The sequence below is a fragment of the Canis aureus genome, chromosome X, assembly GCF_053574225.1.
Source record: "Canis aureus isolate CA01 chromosome X, VMU_Caureus_v.1.0, whole genome shotgun sequence".
NCBI classification, from domain to species: domain Eukaryota; kingdom Metazoa; phylum Chordata; class Mammalia; order Carnivora; family Canidae; genus Canis; species Canis aureus.
Genome location: NC_135649.1, coordinates 40,641,423 through 40,654,970, shown reverse-complemented (window position 1 = coordinate 40,654,970; position 13,548 = coordinate 40,641,423). Strand labels below are relative to the sequence as shown.

The following is a 13,548-nucleotide window of genomic DNA, read 5'->3' as shown; positions in this document are numbered from 1 at the left end:
GTCATTGCCATAGAGGTGGTACATCCAGACATGGGAGCGGCTGAGATCGTCCAGGGTAACTTTGTCTGTGGGGAAGAAACAGAACTTGGAGAAAAGGCCTTGGGGAACATCAGCCTGTGACTAGTGGATAAAAGAGGAGGAGCACAAGGAGATTACAGGAACCATCAGAGTGGTAGAAGGAGTGGCTGGTTGCCCTGGAAGCTAAGGCAGGAGAAAGGTTCATCAAGTCATAGTGATCAGGAGCGTCACGTTGTTTCAGAGTTCTGGCAAAGTAAGGCCTTTGGCAACATGGGGATGGGAGAGAAAGAGAAGGCTGTTAAGGAAAGAGGGGTGAAGAGTGTTACAGAGCTAAGGGAGAGATTCCTCCCCCTTCCACTTCTTCCTGTCTTTACTTTCCCCCTCCTCTCATTTCCTCTCTGCCCAAAGCTGGGCACATTCAGGTGCTATGATGAAGGCCAGTAGTGAGAGGGAACATGGCAGGTACTAGGGAGCCAAGGGAGTGGAGGACTCATAGGTGCCAGACCCCTGCTGAGAAGGAATGGGCTTTGCAGTGAATGGAGATGGGCACCGGCAAGAGGAATGAGTGTTGAGGGAGGTGGGAGAAGGAGACAAGTCTAGACTGTTGGCGTACTGCCCAATAGAATTCTCGGTGACCATGGAGATGGTCTATATCAGCTCTGCTCGGTATGGTAACCGCTGCTCTGTGTGGCCCCTGAGCAGAGGACACATGGCTAGTGCAACCCAGGAAGTAGGACCGAGGAAGTTTTCTGTTTGATTTCAGCTTAATGGATTTACATTGAAATTGAAAAGGCTGTGTGTCTTGAGCAGCTATAGCTACCATATCTGACAGTGTAGCTCTATAAGTTTTGTGGCTAGTGCAGCGGGGGGCCCCCTGAAGCAGATTCCCCCCATCTTTCCCCACACTGGTCTGTACAGTTGCTCCATTTTTGCCAGGAGGACTCAGCAGCCTGCATGGAGGCACAGGACCTCGGGCTTGAGGTATCCATCTAAGATTGGGGCTTTGTAAGTAATAGGGTCAATGGTGTGGAAGATCCAGAAAGTGAGGGATGTTTGGGGTTTGGGACAGAGCTTTGGTAACCCTGCCACCCACTTTCCTCCTTTTGGGTTTCCAACCAAGGGCAGATCACCCAAGGAGCAGTAACAGAATGGGAAATAGAGTGCTTACTTTTTGATTAGCCTCTCAGACACCCAGCACCTCCAGCATAGGCAGGGCTACGTTCGCTATCTGGGGTAAAGCCTGAAGCTTGGTCTTGACACCTAAGTGAGCTTTCTGCTCCAGACGCTAACCATCTGAAGTGGTCAGATTTGTAGACTGGGCCTGAACTTCTTTCCCACCTAGTCAAAGGAACAGAGAAGCTTGAGAGGAAGTTTGAACAGGCCTGGCTACCTGCCAATGAGACAGTTCTGAGATGTGCACAATGAAAAGTGCATGCTGCCGATTACGAAGTGGGACCAATCTGGTTTCAAAACCTAGTTCTGTCACTTACTTAGCTGTGTGACCTTGACTGAGTCCCTTAACTTCTCTCTGCTTCCGTTTCTCCATCTATAAAATAAGAGTAGTAGTACTTCCTCAAAGGGTGTGGATAAGCAGTAAGTGTGTTCATGTATGCAAAGCACTTAGAGTAGTACCCATCATGTAATTCACACCTTATAAATTTGTACTCATATGCTTTCTGTCTGCTAAGGTTAAAATTTAAAAACCCAGAGTTATCAAGATAGGATAAACAGATCTGTAATTATAGTACTTGGGTTTCTTTACTAATACATTTAATGAGATCTAGCAGCGAGTCTAACCACTACCATGATTTCAAGACAGTGATGAGCATACACAGTGTTCTGAGCTGTCTGTCACCACCGTAATGTGACAGGACTCTGCCTACCAATCTCCTAAAATGTGGTCTGAGCTCTCTCTTAGGTTATCACTCTTAGCAGGCTACCCCTTGGGGATGAGCTAGTGAGAACGGGGGTAGGGAGAAGTATGGGGCAACAGGGATAAAGAGTGCCCTCTGCCCACCTGGGATTTGAGGGGGCAGATTCAAGGGATTGGTCATGGGTTCCAAGGTGGTGTGGAAGGAAGAGCAAGGAGGAGGTCCGTGGGGGTGGGAATCAAGGGATCAGAGGTCACCAGGTGGTGCATGGGTGTGCACACAGTAGAAATGAGGATGTGGCATCTGACACCATGGGAGGCTGTGGTCAGATGAACATAAATGAGGCTGGGTGGCTGGGGGTGCTCCCTGAAGCCAGTTGTGGGTAGGAAGGCGGCATAGAGGTGCAGATGTGTGGAGTTGAGAACATTCAAGAGGCCATGAGGTCAGGATATTAGAAGTGGGCCCCTGGCACAGATGTGGAAACCACCCCAGAGCAGTGCTGGGCAGGAAAAAGCCTGATGTAAAGAGGGAGACTGTAAGCTCAGTGAAGCTTGAAAGAAGGAAAGAAGAGTAAGCATCCAGAAACAATAATGAGAGGGGTAATCTTCAATACCTCCCCTCCTTTCCAACACAAGCTTTCAGGGAGCACAGGAGGAGGAGGAGGAGGAGGAGAAAGAGCTTCTGCTCAGAGCAGCCAGAGGGAGAAGCAGTGTCCTAGGGGAGAGGCAGGTCTCTGTAGGTTGGAGAAGTACCAGGGGCATTCTGTGTGGAGGTGGCAGGTATAGAAGAACTTGCCGATTGTGAGACCAGGTTTCCAGAGGTTCCAGTGGGATGATTTGGAGGGAAGTCAGCTGCAGGATGGGCGGAAGAACACACCCACACCGCTTTTAGACCTACAGGTTGGTGACCCAACTTTTGGCTCTGGGAACTCCCTCTCCTTTTCTTCATCCCTGTGGGTTGGTTTGGTTAGGTGGGTGTGGTGGTTTTATTTAGGCAGGGGTCTTTAACATGGGGTCCACAAATAAGGAATTACAGGATCCATTAAATTGGGTGGGGAAAAAATCTTGTTTTCCCCCCAACCTCAGCCAGAAATGTAGCACATGAAGATAGGCAACAGGCACCAGTGGCATTAGCCATACCTGTGACTTTGTTGTCAGTAGCCATCACAGATGGCTTCCTGTCACATTACAGTGGTGGCAGACAGCTCAGAACACTGTGTATGCTCATCACTGCCTTGAAATCATGGTAGTGGTTAGACTCGCTGCTAGATCTCATTAAATGTATTAGTAAAGAAACTCAAGTACTATGATTACAGATCTGTTTATCCTATCTTGATAACTCTGGGTTTTTAAATTTTTAATTATTTATTTGAGAGAGGGAGAGGAGAAAGAGTATGAGAGGGAGGTGAGGGGCTCAGAGAGAAGTAGACTCCCTGCTGAGCAATGAGCCATTGCAGAACTGGACCCCAGGACCCCAGAATCATGACCTGAGCTGAAGGCAGATGCCTAACCGACTGAGCCACCCAGGTGCTCCTTGGTAACTCCATTTTATTATTACTGGCTTCTTTTGTAACACTTTTGCCTTTTATGCATCCCAAACACTGTTCTCCGGAGAGGTTCACTGGTGCCCCACGCTGCCAGGGAGATCTCTGCCTGGCTCCAGGAGGGTGAAGAAGCCCTGGCTACTTGGAAAACCCTTCGTACTTCACTAGAGGGAGCTCTTGTTTCAGAATTGGGGAGCTGGGGATGCCCAGGCTTGACACAGGGTAAGAAAGTTATTTTGAAGTACAGGCAAATCAGATGCCCTATGGGGACATTTCAGGAAACTGGGGTATAAAAACTTTAAGCTTACCCCCTGGAGGATGAGGGCTGGGATACAGCCGGTGTGCTAATTTCTTCAATAGTTAAAGCAAGAGTACTATGGCCAGTGACTTGCAAACTGGCCCCAAGGTCATACTGACCTCATTCTGCCTGTTTCTCCTCCATCACCCCCCCCCCTTCCCATTAGCTCATCCTCCCTCTTGTCTAACTGGCCTTAGGATGCCAGGAAAGTTCTCTTTCTCTGGCTTCCCACTTCCACTTTGTTGGCCAGGTGATGGCAGGGGGAAAGGCTCAGGGGCTCCGGCAGATTCCAAAGGCTCCTGCAGGGTTCATGGGGTGAGGGAAGAGCTGGGGAATTTGAAAAATTGGCCAGGGGCTAAGGTTTATGCAGGGGGGTGGATTGGAGAATGTCTGATGGCTGTGGGATTTTCCCCATAGAAGAGGAAGGAATTGTAGCTCAGGAGTGCTTCGTAGGAGCAGATGATTAAGTCAAGTACTTCCCTCTGTAATTGTAGCCGCTTCCAGAAAGCAGTGTTTCTCACACGGGACCAGATTGGGGCCTCTGTCCTGGATTCAGGTTGCTGGGGCGGGACCCAGGAATCTGCATTTTCTACAAATTCTTGAGGACAGCGGCTCTTGAAGGGTGGTCCCAGGACCAGCAGCAGCAACCGCTGCCTAGCTGGGGAACTTGTTAGAATTACAAATTCTCAGGCTACTGACTCTAGGTCCCACCCTAGACCTACTGAATCAGAAACTCTGGGGTGGGGCCCAGGAAGCTCCCTTGTAACAAGGCCTCCCAGGGGTTCTGATGCCAGCTGAAATCTGAGTACCACTCCCCTAAGGAATTCTGATAGAGGCTGAAGGTTAGGCCTCCTTGGCTCAAATGATCTAAGAGTTACCCCCCACTTCCTGAAAGCTCACGAGAGACCTGGCTGACAAGTAACTACATAGGTTGTGCGAGGCACCGTGGCGTGTTTTGTTTAAATACTGCTTTTCTGTAGAGTATTGCCATATTCCTTTGGCTTTTCTATTCCTACAATGCTCCTGCAAGGTAGAGAGGGCCTGAAATTTCCCTGCAGGCTGGACAGTGCTGCTGAGAGGGGTTTCGATCCACCTATATGGATGAGGGTGGAAGCTGGGATCTGGCTCTCAGGACTCCAGTGCTGAATCTGCTAGGCCAGGCCTACCTGGTGGCTTCTTTGCCAGCTTAGGGCCCTCACTCTGTGTGCTGTTGGCAGAGGGCTGGCTGGTATTCTCAGAGGTGAAGGTGGGTCTTCAAGTTACCTTAGCCAGTCAGCCCCCACTTAGGCACTTTTTTACTTTTTATTTTTTTAAACAAAAACAATTTAAAAATAACATAGGTGCCAAAACTGTGGTAGAAGGTAGTCACTAGTGTAGCTTATGTGCGCATCACCCCACCTCACCCCTCCCCCCTCCCAGAGGGAAGGCCAGGTTACCTAGGAGTTAAGTCTAAAATAACAACCTAAACTGAGACCAAGCTGAGTTGTTCTAGCCAAAGGAAGCCCAACTGTCTTCTGCAATAGTATTTCCGTGTAAGTCAGCTCCAGACACCTGGTCAGTGGTGATGGGCTTGGGACACAGTTCCCTCAGCAGTGGAGAGATATTTGGAGACTAATATTGAAAGCTGCGCTTGGTCTGGATATCATCAAGAATCTGCTGTAGCTCCTCATCTTCAAACCGCCCCTCCAGGCTTGGTATCAGTGCCTTTGACTCCTCAGCAGTCTCTGGGCAAAGGCTGGCCAAACAGGCCAACTCAAACTTATGAAGTTTCTTCTGGAGCAACAAGCTACAGACACTGGCAATGGTCTCTGTTTTTGAAACGGCTGAAACGGGCTGTATAATTTAAAGTTTTCATGAAGACCTCAGAACGTTTCTGTTCATCTTCTGCACTCTCATTCTGTTGCTTTCGATGCTCCAGAAGCATATGAACTGAATTTAGTAATGTCTCCGCTGTTTCAAACTCTTTGGGAAAGATAAGCTGTGAGGGATCCTCCTCGACGTCGCCCGCCCGCGGATCGCTACCTCCAGCGGCCACGGGCACACCGCGCCAGGGTCCACGCGTGGGTCGCAGAACACCAGCACTTTTTTAAAAAGATTTTATTTTTATTTATTCATGAGACACACACACACACACAGAGGCAGAGACACACACAGAGAGAGAGAGGCAGAGACACGGGCAGAGGGAGAAGCAGGCTCCATGCAGGGAGCCCGATGTGGGACTTGATCCTGGGACTCCAGGACCACGCCCTGGGCCAAACGCAGGCGCTAAACCGCTGAGCCATCCAGGGATCCCCCACTTAGGCACTTTGAAGGTAAAGCCTGGCCTGAGTGGGCTTTCTAGCCCATCGGGATAGGAGGTCAACCAGATGGACCTTCCACATGGGCATATACCCCAGGACAGTCTCTTATACATTTCAAAAGATTAGAAGGTACAGTTCATTTGGTCAAATGCCTAGATGAAGGGAAGCCTGACTTGAGCCTGTGCTCAGTGGCAAGAATGGGAAATCACACATCTGTGGTCATTTTAGGATGACCTTAGGGCCTTATCTTCTGGGTAGCAAAGGCTTGCTGAAGCTCAAAATGGAGGTGTCTTATGTAGAGGGCACAAAGATAGGATGGCATCATTATTGGGAACTAAACTAATCATTTTCTTCCCTGTTCCCAAACCCAGACCTGCTTTCATGTTCCCCATCCCATCAAGTGGTACCACCATCCACTTATTACCCTGGCCAAAAATCTGCAGATAATCATTGGCCCTTCACACCCCTTCTCTTCCATATCCCATTGGTGACCAACTGCTGTCAATTCAATCTCCTGATCATGTCTCAAATTCATTCCCATCCCTCCTGCTTTAGTTTAGATTGGATCATCCCTGACTTGTTCTTCCACAGCAGCCTCAACACTGGTGTCCCTGCCTCTAGCCTCGCTCTACTTCTGTCCACAGCCAGACTGTGAGCTCTACCCCTTGCTTCAAAATATGGTCTGCGGGCCAGCAGTACCTGGGAGCCAGTTAGAAATGCAGACTCGGGATCCCTGGGTGGCGCAGCGGTTTGGCGCCTGCCTTTGGCCCAGGGCGTGATCCTGGAGACCCGGGATCGAATCCCACGTCGGGCTCCCGGTGCATGGAGCCTGCTTCTCCCTCTGCCTATGTCTCTGCCTCTCTCTCTCTCTCTCTGTGACTATCATAAATAAATAAAATTAAAAAAAAAAAAGAAATGCAGACTCTATGTCCCCACCCCCAGACGTACTGCACTGGAACCTACTTTTTACTGAGATCTCAAGATGATTTGTGAAGTGCAAAATACCTAATGTGGCAAACAGCACTCATCATGAGCTGGCTTCCATCTCTTGTTTATCCCTCTCTCCTACATGATAGTCAAATGATACTGAACTGTAGAAAGTTCTCTAACATACTGGGCTACTCACTTCATTCCTTCTACAGATATGTATCAAACCCCTACTTTGTGTCAGGCACTTGCTGAGGATAAAGCAGTGAGCAAAATAGATACATATCCTTGCTTTCATGGAGTTGACATTCTTGTGGAAGGAAACAGTAAAGAAATAAGTGAAGTGTACAGTAAGTTAGATAATATTAAGTGCCATAGAGGAAGAGGTAAAGCAGAATCAGGGGTACAGGGATGCTGAATGGTTGGAGAGGCTGCAGAGCCTCATTTGAAGGCAAGATCTCACTGAGAATGTGACATCTGAGCAAAGGCTTGGAGGCAGGAGGCTGAGCCGTTGGATACCTGGAGGAGGAATATGCCAAGAAGAGCAAACAAGTATACAGGTCCTAGACACAGGACCATTTCTAGAATATTCCAGGAACAGCAAGTAGGTCAGTGTGTCTAGAGCCATGGGAAGGAAGGGGTTAAGTTGTAGATGAGGTCAGAGAGATGCTATAGTTGAGGGGGCAGATTATATAAGGCCTCACAGACTGTAGTAAGGACTTGGCATTTTATTCTTAGGGAGATGGGAAGTCATTGGAGGGCTTTGAGCTGTGGACTCACATGATCCAAATAAATTTTTAAAGGGGCCACCCAGTTGGTATGCTGAAATTAGACCACAGGGGACAGGGACAGAAGCAGGGAAATCTGTAAGTGATGTCTGTAATAACTGAGGCAGGAGATGCTAGTGGTTGGGGTATTGACAGGAGAGCCAGAGAAGAATTGTCGGGTTCTGGATACATGCTGAAGGTACAGCCAACCGGATTTGCTGATGGATCAGATGTAGGGTGTGAGAGAAGGAGGGGTCAAGGATGACTTTTGAAGGTTTATGACCTGAGTGACTTAGATGGAAGACCACTAACTGAGATCAGGAAGACTAGGAGGAGGGATTTGTACTTGTTTATTGCTTTTATTTGGGGGGTGAGTGGGTAGGGGGTAGAAGTAGCAAACATCCCAAAACATAGTGGCTTAAAGCAATGGCATTACTGGACTACACCAAACTACAGAGTTCCTGCACCCTGAAGGCAACCATCAACAAGACAAAAAGGCAGCCTACTGAATGGGAGGAAATATCTGCAAATGATGTATCTGATAAAGGGTCAGTTTCCAAAATGTATAAAGAGCTTACACAGCCAAACACCAAAAGACCAAGTAATCCAATTAAAAATGGGCAGAAGACCCAAATAGATGTTTTTTCCCAAGAAGACATCCAGATGTCCAACAGACACATGAAAAGGTGCTTAAATAGCACTCATCATCAGGGAAATGCAAATTCCAACCACAGTGCCATATCACCTCACACCTGTCAGAATGGTTAGTATCAAAAAGACAAGAAACAGCAAGTGTTGGGTGAGGATGTGGAGAAAACGGAAGCCTTGGAGACTTGGTGGGAATGCAGACTGGTGCTAAGGTGTGGAAGCAAGCCGAGTGTCAATCAGTGTAGATGAATGGATAAATAAGACATGATACACACGCATGCACACACGCGATGGAATATTACTCAGCCATAAAAAGGAGACCTTGCCATTTGTGACAACACAGATGGACCTAGAGGGTATTTTGCTAGGTGAAATAAGTAAAAAAAAAAAAAAAAAAAGACAAATACCCTTTGATTCTGTTTATATGTAGAGTCTAAAAAACAAAACAGATGAACAAGCAGAAACAGAGAACAAACTGGTTGCCAGGGAGGAGAGGACTTGGGGCGATGGGCAAAATTGGTGAAAGGGATTAAGAGGTACTCCCCAAAACCGAATGACTTACTGTTTTTCACAAGTGTATGGGTGGACTAAGTCTTCCTTTGTTATGGACTGAATGTTTGTGCCCTGCCCTCATAAGGTCTAAGTTCATATGTTGAAATCCTAACTCCTATTGTGATTGTGTTTGGAGGTAGAGCCTTTGTGAGGTAGTTAGCGTTCAGTTAGGTCATGATGGTGGGGTCCTCAGGCATGGCATTGGTGCTCTAAGAAGAAGAGGCCAGAGAGCTCCCTAGCCCGTCCTTCCTTGTGAGGATACAACAAAAAAGTGGCTGTCTGTGAAAAAGGAAGTGGGCTCTCCCCAGACACCAGTCTGCCAGTGCCTTTTGATCTTAGACTTTACAGCTTTCAGAACTGTGAAAAAATAAATGTCTGTTGTTTAAGCCACCCAGTTACGGTATTTTGTTATGGTAGCCCAAGCTGACTAAGATATTCTACTGGTCTTTCCTGGGTTCACCTGGAGCAGTTGAGATGGCTGGGCCTCTCTATCAGCATGGCCTTTCATGGCATGAAGGGTCTCAAGGCAGCATTCCAAGAGGGCATGCTCCAGTGCACAGATGCTTATCAAGCCTCTGATGGCATCTATTTTGATGATATCCTGTTGGTCAAAACAAGATGCATGGCTGAGCCAGGTGGGCCATGTGGCCTAATCAGGGTGGGAGAGATGTGGATATTGGGAGCCAGTGATCTACTCGCTTGAGATCAATCTGTAATGATCTACCATAGGAACTAAGGTCAGAAGCTGGATTTATGAAAGTGAGATGCCAGGTGCCTGGGTGGCTCAGTCAGTTATATGTCTGCCTTCAGCTCAGGTCATGATCCCAGGGTCCTGGGAATCAAGCCCCACATCAGGCTCCCTGCTCAGCAGAGAGTCTGCCTCTCCCTCCACCCCTTACCCCTACTTGTGATCTCTCAAATAAATAAATAAAATCTTAAAAAAAGAAAGTGAAATGCCCATTTGGGTATTCCAGTGCAGATATTTAGCAGGCTATGAGCTGTGTGAGCCTGGAGATGGAGGCTGAGATATGCATGTTGGAGTTATCGAGACATAGATCCTAATAAAGCCATGAGATTGGTCGAAACTGCCTAGGGAATGAAAGTATATAGAGAAGAGAAAATCTCTGAGTTCTGCATCTCTGACCCTTCACCAGTTTTAGAGGTCAGGGAGAGGGGGAGGAGGTGCTAGAGGAGATGGAGAAGAAGTAGGCTGAGGAACAGGAGAACAAAGAGCGGTATCCAGAAGTTGGGTGAAAAATGTTTCCAGAAGGAAAGGGTACACCTAGGATGAAGCCTGAGAATTGACCATTGAATTCAGCAGTGGAAAGGTAATTTGTGACCTTGCAGGGAGCTGTTTTTGGTGGAGTGAGTAGGGCGAGAATGGGGTGGGGTAGGAGTGGAGGCTGAATTTTAGAGCAGGTTAAGAGAGAATGGGAAGAGAGGAATTGTGGCCAGGGAGTATGGACAAGTATTGTCAAAAAAAATTTGTGAGCTGTTTATATGATTTCTAACTTTCTAGTAGCCACATTCATAAAAGGTAAAAGAAACTGGTGAAATTAGCTTTAATACAGTATCTTCTATCTTATTTAACCCAGTATATCCAAAATATTATAGTTCCAATGTAACCAGTCTAAAACGATCACCAGGACATTTTAGATCCCTTGAATTGCAGTGTTTTACACAAATAGCTCTTGTCAATTCGAACTAGCCACCTCTAGAGGCCTCAGTAGCCACGTGACCAGTAGCTACCATATTGGATGATTTAAGCATAAATAAATCTTGCAGGGCATTTTGAAGGGATATGAGGTCAGGTGTTTGCAGTAGGTGAAAGGGGTTGGGATCTGCATATAAATGGGAAGGCTGGCTTTGGCTGAGCTCCAGGGCAGTTCATCCCTTGCAGTGGGTGGGGGTGGGGGTGGTGAAGGCAGAGCACAGCAGCCAGTTACTGTTAGATCCATACAGGCAATCATGAGAACATCGAAAATTTTTGCCTGATCTCTTTTTTCTCAGTGCAGCAGGAGGCAAATTTATCCTCTGAGAGTGAGGTTGGGATAGATGTATTGGAGGTTTGAGAAGAGAGGAAAAATATCAATCGTTGCCTGAGAGAGTAAATGGACAAGAGGAAATGTGTGATTGCCTGGCAACATGAAGGATGCACTTGAGGTCTGTGATCACGAATTTGAAGTGAGAACTGTCAGCACTGTTGTTTTTCTCCAGACATGTTCAGCTGTGTGGGTGCAAGCAAGGAAGACGAGCAGATTGAAATTTAACCAGGGCTGGGTTGTTGTTGTTGTTGTTGTTCCCCAAGATGAGTACAATCATGAGAGGCACCAATCATGAGAGGCACTGTGGAGTCAAAGGTGTATGCCAGGGATACTTAGAAGGGCAGGCCCTGGAATTGAAGGAGGGAAGTGGCAGCCATGAGGGATAGCATAAAGATGGTGGGACCTCCGGATCACAGATTCTGGTGGGGTCAAAGTGTCAGGGTCAGGGTGTGAGTGTAAGCTGGAAAGAGAGAATGTTTGACATATGGGGGATTGCAGATATTCACAATACTGAGATCTCAGGCCTGACCATGGGGGGGTGGTCAGTGGCTGAGGTGCCCTAGAGGGCAAGATCACTGAGGAGGGGGAGCCATTGAACAGAGGCAGGAATCCTGGAAGGTTCATCTAAGAATATGTTGAAATTATCAAGAAATAGGACAAGGATGGTCTGGGAGAGAGCGGTGGCATGCCAGGTACTAATATCCTCAAGGGATGTTGAGGGCCCTGACCCCATGTCTGTAGACAACCACACAAGGGAAGAGTAGTGGGTGGTATGGGATGGTGGTGGTAGGGTTTTAGGGAGAAAGGAGGGTCAGTAGTCTGGGAATTGCAATGCAAAGAAAGAAGTCACTAACTCTGCTTGGAGGGGCCAAAGGAGAAAAATCAGTGAGACTGCTTTGGAAGGCTAGAGAGGAAGCAGGCTCCTTGTGGGCTGAGAGGTAGGGTGAGTAAGAGCAAAAGGGTGAAGGTAACATTCAGGAGTGATAGAAGTATTGGGAATTTGGATAATGATTTCTTTGTGACTTTGCAGATCCTATTCCCCTTTCCTGGAATTCCTTTCCTTGCCTTAGACAGCTGAAAAAACTTTTCTTCCGAGTTTAGCACCTAGCTCTCCTGCATCACTACTTCTCCTGAAATTGTTAGAGCCGAGAGAACATGACCAACATGTTGCCAAAGCCAGGAGTAGTATTGGTCTTTCCCTCTATAGAGAAGTGTGCTCCCAGTGGAGTTTTCTGTGATGGTGGGAATGTTCTATGCCTGCACTGCCCTGTATGGTAGCCACTAGCCACATGTGGTTATAGAGCACTTGGAAATGTGGCTGGTGCAGCCGAGGAACCAGATCACTAAATGTATTTCATTTGAACTCCTTTATACATAAGTTGTCATGTGTGGCTAGCAGGCTCATCTTGTCTTTGATCCTTTTTGTGGGTGGTGGTGGGGGTGAGTTTCTTTCTTCAGGCAACGATCACTGCTTTAATCTCATTCCGTGGACTCTTCTTGTTAATCTCTACACCCAAAGCTCTATGTGCAGGCCATTTCTCGCCTGAGCTCTCCACTTGGATGTCCCATAGGCCTTCAGCATCAGCGTGCTCCACTTCCTAAATCAGCTAGTGAAGTCAGTAACTTGGGAGCTGCCTCCCTCGTGTCTGGCCACTTGCCAGGTCGTCTGGGACCTGTGGCTGTGTCTGAACTGGTCTTTGATCTTACCCCCCTTCCAGCCTCTCATCCCCATGTCCAGAGCAGGCTGAGCAACCCCCTGTTTAAAATCTCTCAGTGGCATGTCATCACGTGCATCATAAAGGCCAAGTTCCCTGCCATGGCCAGTGAGGTTCCTCCTGACCTGACCCCACTTGCTGGTCTCTCCAGCTGCATCTCTTGACACACGTCCCCTCCCACTTTATGTTCCAGTAACACAGACCTGCTTGAGCTGACATGCAAACAGCATGCCATGTCACACCTCTACACCTGTTGGTGGGCTGTCCTCGCCACTCAGAGTACCCTCTCCCTCCTGCTTGGCCCTGACCCCAGCTTCTTCTTGTGCTTCTTCAAAACCCACCTAGGCTGTCCCTGCTGTGTCCCCATTACTTACTGTGCTAACCTGATGACACCATCTCATAATTCACTTTATTTAAAGATTTTATTTATTTGTTTATCTGAGAGAGGGAGAGAGCCTGAGTGGGGGAGGAGGAGCTAAAGGAGAGGGAGAAGCAGGCTCCATGTTCAGCACAGAGCCCGACACGGGGTTCTATCCCATGACCCCAAGATCATGACCTGAGCTGAAACCAAGGTCAGATACATAACCAACTGAGCCACCAGAGCACCATGCCCCTCCCTCCCCCACTCCATCATCATTTGCTCTTAAGTGCTGGGCAATTGTCAGGGGCCGGGACTGTTGCCTCCTTATCCCCACCACCAGGCATGGGGTCTGGTCCCCAGTGTTTACTCTGAATGGATAGCTCGTGGAAGTGAATGAGTCAGAGGGAGCAGGACAGAGAGTGGGGAATGGGAGGCTACCCTGTGCAGCCTTATCTCCTTGGTGTAAGTCCTTTGTGGGTAAGATTATAGGACGGGAGAAAGGG

The 13,548-nt window shown here is 48.0% G+C and overlaps 1 protein-coding gene and 1 pseudogene across 10 annotated transcripts in view; one reads left to right on the top strand and one right to left on the bottom strand.

The window, feature by feature from the left end:
• Nucleotides 1-13,548, top strand: part of TMEM164 (transmembrane protein 164) — a 198,845-nt gene that overhangs the window by 173,604 nt on the left and 11,693 nt on the right. The window lies entirely within an intron of this gene.
• On the bottom strand, nucleotides 5,151-6,571 carry LOC144308230 (DNA-directed RNA polymerase II subunit RPB4 pseudogene; annotated as a pseudogene).